Consider the following 16,997-nt stretch of genomic DNA (forward strand, 5'->3'; position numbering starts at 1 on the left):
GGGGTAGGGTTGGGCCACATGGGGGGGGGGGGTCAAAGTTTTACATAGGAATATATAGAGTAAATCTTTAAAACTATTCTTCTCAGAAACTAATCAGCAAGGAAAGCTGAAACTTATGTGGAAGCATCATCAGGTAATGTAGATTCAAAGTTGGGAAAATCATGACCCCTGGGTGTAGGGTGGGGCCACAATTGGAGGTCGAAAATTCACAAAGTAATATATAGAGTAAATCTTTAAAAATCTTCTTCTCAGAAACTAATCAGCCAGGAAAGCTGAAACTTGTGTGAAACATCCTCAGGTAGTGTAGATTCAAAGTTGTGAAAATCATGATTACCGGGTGTAGGGTGGGGCCTTAATGGGGGGTCAAATTTTAACATAGGAATATGTAAAGTAAATCTATAAAAATCTTCTTCTCAGAAACTAATCAGCCAGGAAAGCTGAAACTTGTGTGGAAGTATCCTCAAGTAGTGTAGTTTCAAAGTTGGGAAAATAATGACACCCCCGGGAGTAGGGTTGGGCCACAATGGGGGGGGGGGGGGGCAAAGTTTTACATAGGAATATGTAGAGTAAATCTTTATAAATCTTCTTCTCAGACACTAATCAGCCAGATGATTCTATATAAATGTTAAGACTTTGGCCCCAGGACAATTCTTCGGCTCACAAGAAGGTTCAGAGTTTGATGTAGGTTTATATCCCATATATAAACAATTGTTAAGGATGTTTTTGAGAACTGCAATACTCAACATGTGATATGACTATAAAATCATCCTGTTAGAAAAGGGACTAATGATTATATACATAAGAATATGCAGGGGGAAAATAGATTATATTTTTACAGGATCTACATGTATTGTTGTACATTGTCCAGATAGTTTGTATTATGACTCCATTAAGCTGATTTTATCATACCTATTGTTCCTCAGGTGAGCGATGTGGCCCATGGGCCTCTTGTTTTAAATTCTGAATGGAATCCATTCTTATTGAAAAATCTTATTCAATTTTTTTCATCCTTAAGGTCAGACGACACGTTCCTCAATTTTAGATAACTTTTTCCAGGAATTTGTTAATGGTTTACAACTACTTTGACAAGCTTTCTTGCAAAAAATTAGGGTACCTTACCAGGCATTTCTGCGAAATACCAGAATATGCAATTTCCTATATAATCTTCTTGAAAATACACTTGAATTGCTGATATGAAAATAAATACATCTACACCACAGCTAAATTCTCTAAAATAGAACTGTATCTCGGGCGGGGCGGGGCTTTGAACTCACGACCTCTAGAACCTCTACGCTTCTGGCAGAGAGCGGCCACGGTTCTAACCACTCGACCATCTAGGCATCTAACCAAATACAAGTATATTTTGATCATTTTTTAAGTAATTATAAAATTAAAAATTTTTGTTGGAACTCTTTATTACGAGGAGATACAAAAAAGATTCTCGAGGAACGTGTCGTCTGACCTTAAGTACATAATAACAGACACATTTATTCAAATTGTCCATGTATTTGATTTGTTAAAGTTAATAAGAAGCAGTCAATTCATTTGATCTCACTGTAATTCCACATTCATTTCAGTACTTGCTGAGAGAGAGAGAGAGAGTCTCATACTCGGATGAGCACAGCGTAGATATAAATCAAAATCCCGGACTTGTGTTTCATACACAATGATGTATAAGGTATTTATAAGGTTAATGAAAAAGTCAAATTTGACAAATTCTGAGGTGAGTAAAATGATTAGTATTAGAATGAGGGTACTAATGCACTTGGATGTTGACACCTTAGAATTGTTAATACAGTGGGGCCTCAGATATCCGGACGCCAGATAACCGGACGCTTCAGTTTACGGACGATTTTATTTGGGAACAGATTTTTTTATACGTTATTTTCTCTCATTTATCCGGAATTCTGTGTTCCGGATCTGGACGGTCTGTTTTTACCACAAAACATCGTTTTACTACTAATCTTGCTTCATTTAACAGGACAGTAAAATTTCATGATACCATACTCAGTACAAAAGATTTCCCCTGTCAATTAAGTTTCACACCTTTTTTACGTGCAAGACCCTCATGAGTAGCTTGTATAAACACACTGACATCCCAAATCACTTTCAAAAATTGGAAAATTGCGAACAACAGTGTATCACACACATACCACACTGAGACACAAAGAATTTAGCTAGATATGGTTATCATTATTGTCCGGTTAATATTTCATGACAAAATAATAAAATAAAGTTCTTTATATCTAAAAACGTTCATATCAACAGACAACTCTAGCATATGTTGCTATATGGTATGAAAGGCAAAAAACCTAGTATCAACACTGGGAGCCATTGTATACAAATACATTATCATTCATGACAACGATAGACACATTTCAGATATCCGGATGCTTCACCTATCCGGACGATTGGACTTGGGAACGAAAGCGTCCGGATAACTGAGGCTCCACTGTACAAGATTTAGCTGAGCAGAAACAGATAGGGCTAGGTGATGTGCTAGATATATAAATGAAATAATTTTTATTTTAAAGTAAATTTATCACTGTTTAAATTTGATAAGTTGTAAACAAGCTCAATTTTGACATATGAATGCCATGTGACCCTATATATTGCTAGTAATTAGCTCACCTGAGCTGAAAGCTCAAGTGAGCTTTTCTGATCACCTTTTGTCCGTCGTCCGTCTGTCCATCTGTCCGTCCGTCCGTCTGTCCGTCCTTCTTTAAACTTTTTACATTTTGAACTTCTTCTCTAAAACCGCTTATCCAATTTCAACCAAATTTAGCACAAAGCATCTTTATGGGATGGCGAATATAGATTGCAGGAATAAAAGTCCGATCTGTATTCAAAGCGGTGAAAACCTTGAAACTGTAGAAAAAGGGGGGTGCAATTTTGAAAATCTTCTTTTCAAGAACTACTGATTCCAATTCAACGTAGCTTAGCATAAATTATCCTTATGGGAAGGAAAATATAAATTGCAAAAATTAAGGTCTAATTCTGTTTCAAATCTGGGTTATTGCGAAAATAATAATAAAGGAAAGGCGTGTTTCAATCGGGCTCGGCATCCGGTAAATGGGTAGACAAGACTTGGCCTGGGCAAAACAAAAGATTGGCAGTTATTAATCTGCCAATCTCATTAAAATTTCAGGATATTTGATGGACCAGTATATTTGTATTTGCTGTAAATATTGCTGCAAAATAATGCGTATTTGGAATTGACGATTGCTGATTTCGTCTTTATTACTCCTACTGTACATGTGATCCTTGACTGTGTTTGTGTACATTTGTATAAACTGATTTTGAACCTCAAATACCATTGAACCGGTCTTGAGTGAATAAAAGAATGGAAAATCTTAGGCCATTCTTTTTTTCCATTTTAAATGCTGGATAGGAAATACCAAGTTAAAAATCTTAAGCTGAATGTAATAAACTCATGTGGAAAAAATATGACTCAAACCTAGGCGAACTGTGAGCTATGCATCTTGCTTATAATTCTACGATTGACGCTGAAATTTTGGTTGAACATTGGAAATTCTATATGTCGAATTAGAGTATGTTAAATACTTGTACAAACAAAATAAAGAATGATATTCTGTATAAACCTACTCTCTGGGGCCCCCTCTTTATACAATAAATAATGTGAAATCTACATCAATTTTGATAGTTTTTCAGACACGGGTTAATAAAAACGACATCTTTAAAACAGTTTCCATAGTTCTGACACATTTCTGTTGTGGGGATAAAGTAATTATCGCTATTCCTAAGAAAATATTACAGCGGAAAATTATCCTGGTTTGTACTCGAAGTAAATAACAGTCATTTAATTATAATGGAGAAGACAAATAAAATTTTTGAATGTTTTTAATTTGAGGAATTGAGCACATTGAGGTACAATTTTCTTCTTCACATCCGAGGGACCATACGAAACAATATCTTTTGAACGCCATTGTTGCTCAGGTGAGCGATGTGGCCCCATGGGCCTCTTGTTTTTTGATGGTGAACTTTCAGATGTGGCCAAAGACATACATCTTTAAGTAAAATACTTAACTAGCCAGGGGTGTTTAGTTACATTGAGTTATATGGGAAATGAATTGATACTCTTTTCCCTAATAAAGTTGCAAATATGTGACTTTTTTAATTTGATTTTATGACCAAAATTTAAAAGTATTGTGCATATTCATGACTGAGGAAATTCTTGCTTGCGATTGTCTATTATCTGATTGGGGTCAGAGTTTAAGTGATTCTTACCTCACCTGAGCCGAGCTTTTCAGATCAAAATTTGTCCATCGTTGTCATTGTCACTGTTGGTGTTGTTGCTTAAATATTTCACTTTTAATTTTTATCTAATCTTAGAACCACTGAGCCTATTTCAACCAAACTTGGCTTAAAGCATCAAATTTTAAATTTTGTTCAAATGAAGAGCCAGGTCCCTTTTAAAGGGGAGATCATTTAGAATCATCAAAGATTTAAAATCATCAAAAATAGATCATTAAAAATTTGTGGGTTTTTGAAAAAGAAATTATAAAAGATAAACAATTGGCCAAAAAAGCTGTAATTTGTGTGGAAGCATCCCTAGGAAGTGTTTTTTCAGGTTGTTCATATCATGATCTCTGCAGGAAGGGTGGAGTCAGGAATCACAATGGGGGATTGAATTTTTACATATGAATCTATATAGAGAAAAGTCTTTAAAAATCTTTTCGAAAACCAACTGGCAAGACAATTTGTAACTTGTGAGGAAACATCCTTAGGTAGGAAGATTCAAGTTTGTTCAAATCATAATCCTTGGTAGGAAAGGTGGGGTAGGATTGCTGGGGGGGGGGGGGGGGTGTTGTGTTTGAACTTTTAAAAAAATCTTTTTCTCAAAAACTAATCAACCAGACAAGCTGAATCTTGTGTGGATAACCCTTAGGTAGTGCTGATTCAAGTCTATTTTACTACCTTGTTCAGAAAGTTTGTTTGACTCCATAATTTAAACTGATTTTTAGCTCACCTGAGCTGAAAGCTCAAGTGAGCTATTCTGATCACTTTTTGTCCGTCGTCCGTCCGTCCGTCCGTCCGTCCGTCCGTCTGTCTGTCCGTCTGTAAACTTTTTACATTTTGAACTTCTTCTCTAAAACCGCTTATCCAATTTCAACCAAATTTGGCACAAAGCATCCTTATGGGAGGGCGAATATAAATTGCAGAAATAAAAGTCAGATCTGTATTCAAAACAGAGAAAACCTTGAAACTGTAAAAAAAGGGGGGTGCATTTTAAAAAATCTTCTTCTCAAGAACTACTGATTCCAATTCAACGTTGTTTAGCATAAATTATCCTTATGGGAAGGAAAATATAAATTGCAAAAATTAAGGTCTAATTATGTTTCAAATCTGAGTTATTACGAAAATAATAATAAAGGAAAGGCGTGTTTCAATCAGTTTAATAGCTTCGGATTCGGCATTCGGTAAAATGGGTAGACAAGACTTGGCCTGGGCAAAACAAAAGATTGGCAGTTATTAATCTGCCAATCTCATTAAAATTTCAGGATATTTGATGGACCAGTATATTTGTATTTGCTGTAAATATTGCTGCAAAATAATGCGTATTTGGAATTGACGATTGCCGATCTGCCCCGGCTTTTATTTTGCCACGGCCCAGGTTTGCGTACCCATTTTACCAAGACTCGTATTCCATACATCTAAAACGAGGTTCTTTGTTTAAAGCAGCCATGACATTATACGAAAAAGGGTCGATCTGACTATGATGAATTTGCTTGTTGTGCAACAGTTCGCGAATGAAGGGAGAGTTTTGAAACATGCAAAATGTATTTGTGCCGATTTTGTGAATTAAATTGAGGCTAAATATTTCAATGCGTTGACAGTTTTCACACATGACGTTGGTGTTAGCTTGTTCTGATTTTCGTTTCGTTTTCATTATTTATGCTTTGTAACCTGGGAACTATCGTCTGTATTTCGTGATTTTTACGTATCAAATCAAACAGAGACTTCGGTAAATCAAACAGTTAACTGTTTACCTGCGCAAATTAAGCAAAATCTGATGTATCAAAAAAGTACTGAAATACAATTCATTCTATCGGTAATTCGGCATTATATTTTGCGTAATGGTATATTAATGCAATAGGTTTTGTTGAGATGCTCGGCATTTTCTCGAGTTTATTCAGTTTAAATAGAGTTTGATATCGCTGTCGGAAATATGTAGGTATATACATGTACATGTATATATATGATTCATTTCGAAAAAATAAATTGTGTTCTTTATTTGTTATAGTGCATGTTTCTTGTGTTTTATATAATTGTTTACAATTTCTATTTACTAACCATATTTGAGTGTTAAGCTTCGAATTATAAGCAAGATACAGAGATTTGCTCACAATTCTATGTTTGTACACAGATCTTAAAAACTAAAGATTAAAAAACTAAAAAAAAATTCAATATTTATTAAGAAAATTTTCATAGTCTCTTCTTCCAGAAACCAACTTTAACAACTTATTGCATTGTAAACTTAACCTTTTTTAGCTCACCTGAGCCAAAGTCTTCTCAAAAACTATTAGGCCAGGAAAGCTCAAATTTGAGTGGAAGCATCCTCAGATAGTGTAGATTCAAGTTTGTTCAAATCATGGTTCCCGGGGGTAGGGTGGGGCCACAATAGGGGGATCATGTTTTACATAAGAATATATAGAGAAAATCTTTAAAAATCTTCTCAAAAACTATTAGGCCAGAAAAGTTCAAATTGAAATTAAAGCATCCTCAGGTAGTGTAGATTCAAGTTTGTTCAAATCATGATCCCCGGGGGTAGGGTGGGGCCACAATTGGGAGATCAAGTTTTACATAGGAATATATTGAGAAAATCTTTTAAAAATCTTCTTCTCAAAAATATTTGGCCAAGAAATCTCAAATTGGCATGTAACCATCCTTAAGAAGTGTAGATTCAAGTTTGTTCAAATCATGGTCCCTGGGGGTAGGGCGGGGTCACAATGGGGGATGAATTTTTATAGATAGAGAAAATCTTTAAAAGTCTTCTTCTCAAAATTATTAGGCCAGGAAAGCCCAAATTTGAGTGGAAGCATCCCCAGATCGTATAGATTCAAGTTTGTTTAAATAATAGTCCAGGGGTAGGGTGAGGCCACAATGGGGGATGAATTTTTACTTAGGAATATATAGAGAAAATCTTTAAAAATCTTCTTTTTAAAGAATTTTTGGCCAGAAAGGGTTTAAACTTGTGTAGAGGCATCCTCGGGTAGTGTAAATTCAAGTTTGCAAAATCACAGTCCCTAGTGGTAGGGCAGGACCGTGATGGCGGTTTGAATTTTTACATAGGAATATGAAGAGAAAATCTTTAAAACTATTCTGGGAAAGTGTTCGGTTCAAAACTCAGTACTTAGTGTGAAAGCAAAGGTTATGCAGATTTAAGTCTGATGAAACCATGATTCCCTAGAGAAAAATGGGGCCATGAAATGGGGGGAGGGGGGGGGGGTATATAGGAATAGAGACAAATCTTCTTACAGGTACAACAACAAAAGGGGCTTGGTATTTACCAAAAAATAAGAGGTTGATAAAAATTGGCAGATTTTCAATTTTTTTTAGCAAGATCTACTGTACTCAGTTGTCAAGATATTTTGATACTGTAATGCTAATTTGATCAGAATTAAGGCAATTGTTGCTCAGGTGAGCGATGTGGCCCCTGGGCCTCTTGTTAATGGCTGTCGTTACTCAGGTAAGCAATGTGGCCCATGGGCCTCTTGTTACTGAACTCTTTGCAATGTTACATTTGCAAAAATAAACTTCCTAGGTAGTATATGAAAGTGACCAACAGCTATAGCTACATGTGTGGCTCTATGTCCTGTCCCCTTAGGATCTGTTCACTTCCTCATACAACCTTTTGCGGTGTCTGTTGTAGTGGCTCATCTTACATCAAATGGAATGGATCCATGCCAGGATTCACTTTTCCTTCCCATGCTGGTTCCAGTCCAGTAAACTGTCACAGTCTGGGAAATTCTGTGAGTTCTCTCTCAATGCATGATGCTATAATTTAGCTCTTTTTAGTTCACCTTAACTGAAAGCTTTTGTGAGCTTTTCTGAGAACTTTTGTCTAGCGTCCATCTGTACAATTTTGACCTTCTCTGCAGAACCAGATTATCAGAAATCATTTAGACTTTGTAAACAGATCTTCTGCATCACTAATACCCGTAAATACACAAGATGTCAGTAACATATTACACCGAAATTTGCTTATATTAAGATATTGCAAATATTTTATCTTTGAAATGAAATATATTAATTCCACATTTTATAGATTTGGTTACCTTTTCAAAATTTTATTTTAATCTTTTTTTATTTATTATTTTTGAAAGAATTTTTTTTTTAAATCTATGTCGGTGGGTTAGCTTGATTTAAAAAATTGTAAATCAACATGTCTCAATGAAGTGAAAAAAATACAGTCTTCTTATTTTCCTGACAACAAGCAAAAATTTAAATTTGTAACACAAAATGCATAAATAAAATTTTAAAAAATCAAACTCTGAGCTGTAAAACTTTGATTTTAAGAAGTGAACAGCAGATTTTGGTATAAATGCTGAAGGCATTTTGATGATATTATAGTGTTTATCCCTTACCATTTCTTCAGGTCACTGGTGATGCCGCAGAAAGAAAACACTATGGGTATGTAATATGATCTTTATTAGCAATTACCGCCACATATAGAATAGTAAACGAATAGTACAATTCACAGAGCAATAAAGCATGTCTTGTGTCTTCCAAGACAGGCAAAGGAAGGGCAATGTATATGTCATCGTGCGTGTAAGCAAGTTCAGGCGGTAACCAGGCAATTTGTACCAACTATCACCAGGACCACCACACTCCTCCCCATTTTAAAAGAGGGCATCCCAGCCCGAACAATAGGGCAAACTATAATAAACAAACAATATCTAAATCCTAATAGTTTAGGACCTAAAACATACAAAATAAAACATTTTACATGTTTTTTTTTTGTCTTTAAAAAATACTAACACAGATTTCACAGTCAACATCACAGTTCACAAACTTCACAGTCAGATTCTAGCATCTAATTCGTCTTGGTCCAACCTCCTGCTTGTCCTGGCCCCTCAGACTTGTCTAGTTCCACCATTTTCCCCAACACATCAGGTAGTCCACATAGTATTCCCTTAGCACGAAGTCCAAAGATGACATCTACAACGAAGTCCAACGATGACATCCACCAAGAGATTCAACGATGACATTAACTATGAGGTACAATTTTTAACGATGACATCCACCACTCTGTATGACATACATCACTCCGTATCTAGACACCAGACATTTTTCCAAGATGAAGGCACTTTGCAAATTTTTGACATAGTGTCCAAGACTCCGGCACTGCAAGTAAGGTAGGGACTACAATGTACCAGAGTAGCAACAAGTAAGATCCATGTTCCTCAACATTTTTAACCAGCTAATGGGTACATGGACTCCTTGTACATCTTGGTACACTGGATATCTAAACACTCATCTGCAAATGCAGCCCAAGGTACATACAAGCATCTGGTACACTCTACCAATGCTAAGACAAACAAAACAGTACACAGTACCCTGCATCACCGTGGAGTACCTTTCCACATCATAAAACATAACACTCAACTTGAGAAACCTACTATCTCACGGACCAGGTAAAAACTCAGGGCAAACAAATATTTAAGCTTTGTCCTGGCCTTGTCATCAGAAATTCAAACAAACCTGGAATGAGACCAGTCCTTGCCCTCTTCACACAATAACATCAAACTTTGGGATTACCCTGATTACACAAACAGTAAGTTTTCCTTTTCTGATACTTAAACTTGTTAGTGCCCTTGCTATCTTGCAACTTCACAGACTCACTGGTAACTGCTTGGTGATTTCTAGCTCTACTCCTTGTCCCAATGTAAGGCCCTCAGTCAATAGTTTGACTTGAAGTAGTCTGTGAGACTGCAGTGTATTCTGCCTTTTTCAAAACAGACTTCAATGTCTTGACACTTTTCGGCACTGGTACATGTGTGTTATGCTCTGACTCACTGCTTGACTCTTCATCAATGACCTGCTTCTGATAGTTATAGAGCCACTGAGGTATTTCTGTAGCATCGCATTTCTCAATTTATCATGATGCATGGTCCGAACTTCTCTGCATTACTTTACTATGAACACAGTATCTGACTTGGTCTTTACAATTATACCTGGACCCTTCCAGATAGACTCCACTTTCTTCCCTGCTAGACTCCACTTTCTTCCCTGCATTGCGGCGCCAATATACAAAATCGCCAACCCTGAATGGACATGTACACAGTCTGATGTCTTGTGCGGTCTTCATAAATTTATGCGCAGACTTCAACTTCTGCTTGGTGGCATCGTGTGCTTTTTGCACGGTCTGCTCTAACTTCTGCACATACATGTTTATCCCACCCTCCTCCCCATTTTGAAAAGACTTCAGAGGGTGCCCGTACATCAAGGTTGCTGGTACATTCACCTCTCTTTCCAGCATAAGTCTATTTGGTGTATACCCTGTGTGAGGGTTTATGGCTGACTGCAATGCCACTGCGAGTGGACCAAGATACTTATCCCAAGTTTTAGGTTGACTGTCTTTATAACAGCAAACTGCGTCCATCAAAGTGCAATTATAGCACTCTAGTTGATTATTACGCCAGAGGGCCTATAGGAAGTTGTTCTAGACTTGTGGAATCCCAGCATCTCACAAACCTCACAAAAGAGCTCACTCTTAAAGTTACGGCCTTGATCAGTAAAGATCTGGAAGGGATCCCCGAACCTTGAGAAAAAGTCGTTGATAGCTGCCCTCGCAGTTACTTCCACGGTTTGTGAAGGAATTGGCACACCCTCAACCTACTTAGTAAAGTTGTCTACCATCATGAGAATATACTCATTGCTCTGCTCCATGCGAGGGAAAGTCCAAGAAAGTCTAAATGTACTCTTTATATCGGGCTTCCAGCTTGATGACGATTCATATCTGATCTATTTGGCAATGAAGCTCTCTTGTTTTTCGCACAGAGAGCACATGTCTTTACATACAGCTTTATGTCCTTTACCATTCGCCACCAGTAGAACTGTTGCTGCTGGCGAGTAAACTTGATAACTGCCAACAGCTCTTTCTGCGTCGTACAATATCTGCGCTGCTCGGATGATAGCACTGCACTGCCATAGTCTATAGTTCTCTCTTTCCCGTTCTGAATTTGACTCAGCTCTCCTACAACTGTGTAGTCCGAAGCATCAGTGTCTGATACATTGACCATGATTATTGGGTATAGTCAACACAGGAGGTTCTGTCATCAATGCTCTAAAACTCTCAAAAGCACTTTGTTGTTCTGTCTTCCAACGGAAACCACATTTCCTAGTGACTGCATACAGCGGGCAGCAATGCAAGAGAAATGGGGTATAAAACTGTGATGGTAATTAGCAAAACCTAAAAACTTTTCAAGGCCTGGAGGGCCAGTCCCATACTGACTCTATATACTGGTCTCCCATCTCTATTCCACTCTCACTGATGGTTCTGCCAAAAAAGTCAATCTTAGTTTTGAATAGCTCTTACTTCTGAGGCTTAAATTTCAGACCATATTCTCGGAAACGCTTATGGTGTTTCCCACCACTTTGATGGCGAGATAATCGGGGAAACCGATAGGAATGATCAACAACTTACCAGGTAGACATCCAATATTTTGAACAATTACATCTATCTGGAATATTTTCAGGATTTCTCTCTATTTCTCTCTGCGCATGGGCGAATTTATCCGGTGCCTGATGAATTCGCCCCCGCACTTATAATAGTGGGCAAAATCACCACACTCCCCCTGATTTCAAAAACCTGACCCCAGATATTACAAAAGTAATGACATATACATTAATACAATTTAAACCCCTATGATTGACAGTGCTAATGTAATTAACTAAAACATTGTGATTTACCATTACTTATAAAAACAGATATTAACAGTTCATAAATCATGACCAAATAAAAAGTCACTGTCAATCAATCACAGGCAATGGGTGTCCGGAATAGGAGCACGATGATTCAAGGCCCTCTCGTCTCTTCTGACGGTCCATGCTCTCTCTTCCATAGGGATCCCTTCGCTGGAAACAAACTTAAAAGAATGTAAAAATATCCTGGGAGAATACACTGCATATAAAAGGACAGACAATCAGTATCGGTGGCCCAACTGCTTAGCGAAGAAGGTGCGGAAGTTCTTTGCAACCGCCTCTTCAAGGTGTTCCACGGATTTTCCACTTACGGTCGCAACCAATTGGTAGACCTTTCCAATATGTTTCGGCGTCTTTGGTCAGCCAACCCCACATGGCAGGTATGGACTGTTGGTCTCCACTAGTATTCGATCCTGTGGAATAGCTCTAACACCTTCCTGTTGGGTATCCAACATGCTATGGACACTTTCGCTCACTCCAAAGTACACCAGCCTCCCGGTATCTACCCAGAGTTTGATCTGCGCTGGGCCCCCTACAAAGCAGTGCAGGTAGATGGGTGCCTGGATAGACACGCCCAACCGATCTAAAAGGGTTATGCAGTCTTGGGTGGGAACTCAACTGCAGCTGTCCTTGTCTGCACCCTTCAGATGCAACACCATATTGGAGGATGGATCAACTCTGCAGAAAATCCCGCAAGGATGAACTTTTGCTGGGGGTGATGTTCTTTGTCAGAGTAGTCCAAGCCTATCTCCCCAACAGCCCAGCCCTTGCTATTGCACAAACTCATGGTGGCCGCGACATCAGCCTTGTTGCTCTATCACCTCCTTTGGGTGGATCCCCTTCACAATCACCAACCCACTCTCTAACCTCATTGGGATGCGGGCCTCCTTCATACCATAAACCAAGCACCCTCTGGAAATGGTGACTGACACTTAGGAGGGTCGGCTGTCTAGGGCTGTGGCATTCATTGCTCCTGTAAATGGAGCTGGCATCCATCCAGGGTGCCAATGACAGTCCACTACCAGGCAACTCATGGGGATCACTAGCAGGGGGATCACTAGTGGGTAGCTCCGCTTTCACTGGCACACGGTGACCCACCTCTTCAGGCTGCTGAATCCCCTTTCAACACAGAGATATTGACTTATCCCGGAAATCAGCCCACTACTTTGGCTGTCAAGTCCCAAAAAGTGTGAGACCCTGTTCACCACCTCCTGCACAGGCCTGGAGAACGTCTAGTCAACTCTCCCAAGTTGTCTCTCAGCCCCCGCCCTTAACCTCTTCAGGGACTGTAATACAGGCTCTCTGGTGTGTTCAGATAAATCCGCTAGGAAAGACACAAACTCCTCAGGATTCTGTGCCCCTCCAGCATGGTCCCTCCTAATGTGGTAAAGCATCGGTGTAGCTCCTGAAAATGTCTCGTGCAACTGTGTACAGCGCACTTTCTTACTCCCCTTTCCTTTGTGTGTGTTCTTTCCTGACAAGGACGCATGTTAACTTCCTGATCTGAGCTACTGCTTTGGCTCAGATCAATAACAGTCATACTGGCCTCTTGTCCAAGCGGCTCCTGCAGCCCACCAGCACTCTCCTCCTCGAACATACCATCCTCCTCATTAAACACATACAATTGGAATTGCTCCTCCATCGCTGAATCTAAAATTAAAATATATTAGCAAGTAAATTATATCTGAGGAAACTTTGAAACCAGTTATATACCTTAAAAGCTCTGGGTGTTTAATAAATGCTAATAAAACTACCAAAAACTTTTATACATTTTTCCTACTGCCCATCTATAAGAGAACACTCAGGGCAAGAGGTATGCTTTCTGCAATTTCAGCAGTCATACCCACACATTCCAGATGAAACCAGTCTCTGCAGGAATCACATTGCACCATTAACCCTTTTGGATTTTGTTTTTACACACATTATGACTTCCGTACCTTTTTCTTTGGCGGTTTTGCAACAATAGTTTCATCATGCTTAGTGATACCCTTTGAATGAGACCTTGTACCCCTGAATGGTCCATCAGGCTGTTTCCTAAGTCTCTCCTCAGGGTCTTTGGCGGAAGCACTATCTGTATTGCTTGATCCGCCAGCACTTACCTCATCATCTGGATGATCACCCAGGTCACTTGCCGTGATCTCATGTAATCTACCAACCACTTTAACAGTTTTCGTGCATCACATTTCTTAAAGTAGCTCGCGGGTTTGCTGACGTCACAATAGGATTCGACGTAAAGAGTTGACCGTCATAGCAAACTTATACATTTTTTTTAAAATGACAAATGATTGTTAGAAACATAAAAGGAAATATGTCAAAAGGCTTAAATGTAGTTTCTACAAACATTTATAATAATCAAGTGCTAAAATTTCATTAATAAAAACGTGACTTACTTTGTCACATTTTGTTCTATAAGATATGTTTATGCGTTGGAACTCCATGAAAAGAGAATTAGCCATTTTCTCCTCTTCACATTACATTATATGTTATTGACTGCACATTGCATTTGTGCAGTCGATAATAATATGTAATTAGTATTTACATGTTCAAATTTGTGTTAATCAGCTAGTCTTGTCAATAAACGCATAATCATTTTTGGGTTCTCAGACGTAAGAAAATGATGACGTTGGGCTAGCGTCATAATGAAAATATAAGGTTTTGTGAAATCTTTTAAATCTTTGAAGTTGTTTTGCAAAAAATTGGCCGAGAACACATATTGATTATTTTTTATCAATTGATTAAGAAATATCTCCTCTGGTATTTTACTAAGTACATCTAATTTCGTCTAAATCGTTTTAATATTTGGAGCATAGTTTTGAAATGCATTTCTCGACAAAGATGTGCATTTCACTACTGTAAAACGAGAAAATATGGCGCACTACAAATTTTAGCACCTTTGGCGCAACTGCCTCTGAGCGCTAAAATTAATAGTGCGCCAAAGGTTTTCCATATGTATTTAATTTCTTCAAGTTGCAAAACAATAACGTCAGTCCATTTTTAAGGCTATATAGAAGTGTTCATTTAAATATCAGATGCTCTCGGTTCTGTTTGTTTAAACAATTACACAGGTAAACGGTATGGGTTATCGGGTATAAGTGCCTAAACATGGATTGATTAATTTAGTTTTAATTGCTTTTTAACATCTCTCATTAGCACCTTCAAAATTAAGCTTCTCCCCATGCCACTTCCATTTAGCGCCTCAAGGTGAAAATGTGATAAAGCGTGGCGATCGTTTAACGCTGACAATACATGATTGATCATAATTTCTTTGATCTCTGATTAGTGGATATAAAGATAACAAGAAAATACCTATTTTTTGTGGGTTTTTTAATGTAAAATTACTGTGAAAAAGATTCTCTCATGGTGATCAAAACTCATGGTAAATGTAGCATTCGATTTCACTTTTAGTTTTGGGACTCTTCTAGTGTTATCCAAGTCGACACGTTAAATTCAAAGTCCGATAACTCAAATTTGTTTACCAACAAAAATTACACATCATCGCCAAATAAATGAAGTTTTCATATCTATCTACCGATGATTTACACAAAAGTAAGTGTATTGTTCTCAAAGACAGTTTACCTTGCATGCGAGATAGAAATTAAAGTTGTTGTGTTCACGTGCTTGAGTGAACACAGAACTAAATTTTGGGCGTGATCGTTTATCAAACTACAACATTTTTTGTATTCTTTTTTAAAGAAAAGATGCATGTGCTAAAATATGATTGCCCTATTGTACTGGCACTTGCGTTTGCGCTAAAATACGTATGCGCCAAATTTTCTCGTTTTACAGTATATATTTCATTGAAATGGCGTTGCTTAATTTTATCAGCGACAGTGTGTTTAAAACACGATAACATTGTTACCGCGCAGACGAATTTCAAATAAATTTTAGAAATAAAACTCTAAAACCTATAGATCACGTGGACAAATTTTCAGGATATGTTTTCTCACAAGCCGTAAACCCACAAGCTACCTTAAGTTTTTCATGATGCATGATCTTGACCTCCCGACATGACTTCACAAAAACTGTGTCGGACTTTGCTTCAACTATGACACCTGGGCCTATCCACATTGACATTACCTTCTTTCCTGTGTTCTGGTGCCAGTACACAGCTTCACCTAATTTAAATTGGTGTTCTCTGGCTCTTATATCAAAATCCTGCTTCATTTTTTTGTGTGGCTTTTAACTTATCCCTGGCAGTCTCATGTGACTTTTGCAAATATTCTTGCAAATCACGCACATATTTATCTACTTCTCCTTCCTTCCCATTTTGAAAATCATTGGTCGATACAGGATAGTTGCGGGCACTTTGACTTCTCTCCCTAACATCAATTTGTTTGCTGTGTACCCAGTGTGCCTATTGATAGCAGACCTCAAAGCACCTGCTGATTGGCCCAAGTACTGATCCCAGCTCTTAGGACAGCCATCAATGTAACACCATAAGGGTGCGGTTGTAACGCTCAACTTGGCCATTCCCTGATTGTCTGTACGGTGTTGTCCGCGTTTTATGGATCCACAAGATCTTGCACATTTTTCGGAATAGCTCGCTCTCAAAGTTCCTTCCCTGATCTGTAAACACTTCATACGGGTACCCAAACCTTGATAAAAATTCATTGATGGCAGCTCTTGCAGTCACTTCCGCTGTCTGTGATGGTAGTGGGACACACTCCACCCACTTTGTAAAGCTTTCCACCATCATGAGTATGTATTCATTTCCGTTCTCTGTGTGAGGTAATGGTCGTATGAAAACAAGATGAATTTTTCCATTGGACTACCTGCTTGATAACTCTTCAAAGCAGAACAATTTGGTAATGGACCCCACTTTTTTATAACAGACATCACATGTGAGAACATAGTTCTTCATGTCAGCGACCATCCGCCAACAATAAAAACTCGACTTAAGATCAATTCTATGTAAGAATCAATGATTTATAAAAGGGTCTGGCCACGCATAGTCACCAATTTTCCTTATATTTCATACATGGACACACCTAGGTGTAAAACGCAAAAAACCACTAAAAGTTGGTTGCTATGGCTAACCGTTGCCATGG

General features: G+C 38.2%; 1 protein-coding gene, 1 long non-coding RNA gene and 1 pseudogene across 2 annotated transcripts in view; 2 read left to right on the top strand and 1 right to left on the bottom strand.

Moving 5' to 3' along the window:
* LOC128169908 (uncharacterized) overlaps positions 1-16,997 on the top strand; it is a 319,330-nt gene that overhangs the window by 117,300 nt on the left and 185,033 nt on the right. The window lies entirely within an intron of this gene.
* Positions 547-8,880, top strand: LOC128169911 (uncharacterized). The gene is made up of 3 exons (XR_008241626.1): positions 547-1,678; positions 7,895-7,994; positions 8,621-8,880. It is a non-coding gene; the product is annotated as an uncharacterized LOC128169911 (long non-coding RNA).
* On the bottom strand, positions 11,306-13,142 carry LOC128169909 (uncharacterized metal-dependent hydrolase HI_0454-like; annotated as a pseudogene).

Source organism: Crassostrea angulata, unplaced genomic scaffold (genome assembly GCF_025612915.1).
Source record: "Crassostrea angulata isolate pt1a10 unplaced genomic scaffold, ASM2561291v2 HiC_scaffold_257, whole genome shotgun sequence".
Taxonomy (NCBI): domain Eukaryota; kingdom Metazoa; phylum Mollusca; class Bivalvia; order Ostreida; family Ostreidae; genus Magallana; species Magallana angulata.